Raw genomic sequence first — 5,004 nt, 5'->3', positions numbered from 1 at the left:
ACCAAGCTAGGCGTTAGAGATCTTCTCTTAATACCATGGGGAATGCCTTCCTAATAATCTATGGTTACTTTAAGCTCTTAATCCGATTTAGGCAGCATTGTGTGCAATGTACTAAAGCTTTCTGGTGGACTTAGTTCCTATTGACCTTTAGCTTAAGTATTATAAAGGGAGTTTACTAATGTGATGAGCCTGGGGAGGATAACAGTGTTATATGACCCCCCAAAGTTACAAAATTAAAATGTTGAAAATGAACAAACAAAAAAAATCAAAGTGCCACAATGTAAAATCTAAAGCAAAAAGAGAAATCTTCGCTTGATTTGGTACTTCACTCACATGTATCACCTATGGTACTAGAGCCCTAGAGGTTCTCAGTGTGGGTGCTTTTCCTTAAAAAGCAAAAAACCCAAGGCATACAAAATAAGCACACACATCAAAAGTGAATTAATGAAAAAGGACTTTGGGGGATCAAAGAAAAGAATAAGTCAGACGATGATTTCATGAGCAATTCCTTTTATCGTATCTCAACTCAAGGTCTTCTAGGTATAGCCTCTAGTCAGCCCTCGGACATGAAATTGACCAAAGAAAATCGAGAAGCTTGCCCATGGTATTAATAGTTGACCTCTAGTGCCTTTCGACTGTTAAATTAGCAACCCCATACTTGTTTAGTTTTTTACCTTTACAATTGTTTATGTGTTTGATTATATTACAATTTAATGTTTATTGCTGACAAATGGTTGAAAATTATGTTACCAATCAAATTGTCTGCCTACAACTGCATATGCTTTTTAATTATATATGAGAATGCAATTACTGTGCCAATGTTGTTTGATTTTGCAGTGAGTTTGACCGAAGAAGGCTAAGGACATTCATCTCAAATGCTCTTCCACCTTGACGACCGAGCTTCAACCAGAATAGCTTCTGAGGATGGAATCTACATCGGGAAGGGGGGCATGTTAACCAACAAGTCAGACAGTAGAGTCAGCACTACGCAAATAGGAGGCTTGGGGATTGCTTAAAGCCCCTATCGCTTGGTGTTGACCTTGGGGTTAAAGTCATTACAAGAGGCAATTGAGTCAATACTAGGAGAATTGGAGGCTTGGGGATTTCTCAAAGCCCCCTATCACTTGGTGTTGACCTTGGTGTCGAAGATATGACATGCGACAATGAAGTCAACACCGGGCAAAGATGAGGCTTGGGGACTGCCCAACGCCACCTATCGCTTGATACTGACCTTGGCAAATGGACATCAAACCATTAAACATCCACGGACATTACGTTGTTTTAAGTCAAGGACCAGGCTTGTCGGTCCAATAGGAAAAGGGTAAGAGTGATCAGCGATGAGAGGGGCACTCTAACTGAAACATTCAAGGGTTAGTTGTCTAAGCATGGGTGCCCAAGTGTGAATGGACGAGCTCATATAAAAGTCACCTAAACCTAAAAAAAATTCGTTCTCTCATTTGTGCAATTGAAGAGTGCTCTTGCTCCATCTCCATCTTCTTCTGCATCTCCTTGTGTGTGTGTGTGTGTATCCGTGAGAGAGAGAGAGAGAGTGTGTGTGTGATCAAGCACTACGAAGGCACAACGGCAGCGAGGCAGTTGAGCATGGCACGGTGCTAGCTCCCTCTTCTTCGCGGAGAGGAATCCTCCATGAAAGTGAGCATAGGGCGGTGAGTGACACACCCTTGCTCTCTTGAGCTTGCTAGATTGTAAGGTTGTGTGCTTGGAGCCATTTGTGGCTCGCACATAGTGTACGGAAGGTCCCTTGCATTGACGCGTGCGACAGACGTGCACAATGAAGTATTCATTTTGATAGAGAGGTTAATGAAGAGAGAGCATTCTAGTGTAGCCAGGGGAGAATTCAGCAAGGTTTATTCAAGAGATCAAAGTTACCCGCGAAGAGTGGGCTTTACGAAGGATCCCAGCCAATTGCATGAGGAAATGAAGGGAAGAAAATTTGTGGTAACAAATTATAGAGCCATCAAGTGGGAATGGTTGCTTCACGTTTTTGGTTTGAAAGAAGTTTTAAAGACAAGACAATTGCATAGTGGATATGGTTCTGCAATTGTGAAGTAATCCACACACACAAAGTACAGAGGCAAGTGAAATTCTCACCTATCATTCCTACTTTCTGGTATTGAAACTAGCTTATCAAAGGAAGAGAGTGACAGTTTGGTGCAAAGTGGATTTCAATTTGCAGATTTTCCTACACCACTATGACACATGAACAATACAAATACTGCTCTTACACAAGGAGGCTCCGGTAGTAGCAGGAATGTAAGTGGAGACATGGTATTTCCAAAGAAACACAAAAGAGATTGGAGTCAGCTGCAACTATGGTTGCAACATTCTTGGACGAGAAACTAGAAAGTGAACAACACACAGGTTTTTGGGTTTTGACAGAGAGTTGTTATGATGTACACATTAAGGTGAAACCTAGGTGCACCTGTCCCAATTTTCAGAAGAGAGAATCTATACATAAAGCTTTCTTGGCATGTAAGCACATGTACTATGAGTATGCGCATATTCTTGAGCTTCAACCAAAAGAGCACATGGTCATTCATCAGCCTGCACTAACTCCCACAAACCTTGCATTTATATTAGGGCAAACCCGCAAGATAAATCTTGTGGTTTAGTGAACCTAAACCTTAGAGAATGTCGTCTAGAGGTATGCATTGAAGGAGATTTCTCTTATGTATAAGCTGTGGAGTAGCTTTTCTAGACACGTGAATCTTTTTTTAACCCCTTTTAGTTATAAAAGCATGTTTTGTGATATCTATCTAGACGATTGTACAAGCTCACAACTAGACTTTTGGAAACTAGTACATGTTTTTGGTGTGTATCGTTAAAAGAGACTCTAAATCTTAAGCCAAGTTGTTGCAAGGTAATATATGTTTTTTAGTGTGTATCATATATTGATGTCTTTGTTTTGGATTAATTTTTTTGTGTCGTTAGAAAAGGCTCTGAATCTAAAATAAAAAAGCTCGCAGAACTGGTTTTGATTGCAAAAGCTCAAAATTGAAAGCTCACAAATAAACACACTCCCTTCTAAATTGGGAACATGAATTTCAAAGACAAGAGGAAGTGCAAGAACGAGACTTTCAAGCAGAGGAGGAATCATGTGACGTTGACCTGCATGAGCAACTATTGGCAGTGGTGCATGTTGGAATTAGGGTTGCAAAGAAATGCACACAACTTGGAGAAGACAAAGGAAGCTCATGGCACACAATAGAGAGTATGTATGGAAAGATAGATAGCGCTAGAGTGATGGACGTATATACAATGCACAGTGGAAAAAAACCTCCTAAAGAGGGAAAAATTGCCCCGAAGGTCCTAGTGTGTACACACACATCACTACCACATGTATATGGTAACAAGTCCCCCTTGGAGTGACGATGAACAAGAGCTGGCACATGAGTAAAGGGAAGTGCCATGCCCTGAGGACATGATCAGTCCATAAAGGGGAGTAAGCCCAAAGCTTTACAGAAAGCTTCGAGCTTCTCACGAGACAATGCCTTTGTGAAAAGATCTGCAAGGTTGTCCTGTGTTGGCACATAAGCCGAGCTGATCTCTCTTGTTGAGAGCCTCTCCCTGACATAGTGGTAATGCACCTCAATGTGCTTTGTGCGAGCATGAAAAACTGGGTTCCTTGCAACTACCAATGCGCTCTGACTGTCAGTCGAGATAGTGTTTGTAGTGTCCTGTCCAACACCCAAATCAGCCATTAAGGCGCCTAAGCCATACACACTCAACCATAGCTGTGAACACTGCTCTGTACTCAGCCTCACAACTTGAAGTGGCCACAGTAGGTTGCTTCTTGCTCAACCATGATATACATGAACTTCCAAGCATGAAACAAAAACCACTTGTGGACACTCGCATGTCAAAACAACCAGCCCAATTTGAGTTCAAAAAAGCATGTAATTATGGTGGCAAGTATCCCCCCTTGGGATAAAACATAAAACAAGCAAGGATCTAAAGTGCCACTAAGGTAGCGAAAAATCCTTTTGACAGCCTGCCAATGCTTAGACCCTGGGCTATGCATAAATCTGCTGACCTGTGAGACTGCAAATTGAATACCGGGCCTCGTGTTGCATACATAAATGAGGCATCCAACAACCATTTGGTAAAGAGTGACATCAGCAGGATCGCCAGCATCATGTAGACTCAACTTCAAACCTGTTTCCATGGGAGTGGCAATAGGTTTGCAATCCTCAAGTCCAAATATACATAGCAATGTCTCTATGTAACTTTTCTGACACAAGGCAATACCACCATCACACTGCTTAAACTGTATGCCCAAATAATGATGCAACAGCCCCAAATCTTTCATCTTGAAAGTAGCATTCAAATCAACCTTTAAATTCAGCAATATGTCTCTCATTTGGCCGAGTGATCAACATCGACATAAAGAACCACAATGAAAAGTACATCAACCTCACGCTTTACATACAATGTGCTTTCTATTGGACTATTACGAAAGCCTTGTTTGACCAAATGAGTGCCTGCTTTCTCATACCAAGCACGAGGAGATTGCTTCAACCCATACAAAGCCTTGTTACCTTTGCACACTTTGTCCTCTTGTCCTTTCTTGACAAAACCGCGAGGCTGCGTTACATAAACTTCCTCAAACATGTCACCATTCAAGAAAGCAATAACAATGTCTGATTGATGTACATCCCGACCAAAATGAGCTGCCAATGCACATAGAAAACGCACAATAGTCATACGACAAGTGGGAGCAAAAGTCTCTTAATATTCTATGCCTTTTTGTTGTGCATAACCCTTTGCAACAAGTCGAGCCTTATGGCGATCGATCTCACCATTCGGCTTGCATTTCAACTTGTAAACCCACTTCGTACCAATGGCCTTTTTGCCAGGAGGCAAATCACATAAAGTCCACGTGTCATTTTCTATAAGTGCATCATATTATGATTGCATGGTAGCCATCCAATTTTTTGAATTTTGTGCTTCATCAAAAGACAGAGGCTCCTCAACATCATGTAA

This window comes from Adiantum capillus-veneris, chromosome 21 (genome assembly GCF_014529385.1).
Source record: "Adiantum capillus-veneris isolate H3 chromosome 21, ASM1452938v2, whole genome shotgun sequence".
Taxonomy (NCBI): domain Eukaryota; kingdom Viridiplantae; phylum Streptophyta; class Polypodiopsida; order Polypodiales; family Pteridaceae; genus Adiantum; species Adiantum capillus-veneris.
Note: the sequence above shows the minus strand (reverse complement) of the source record.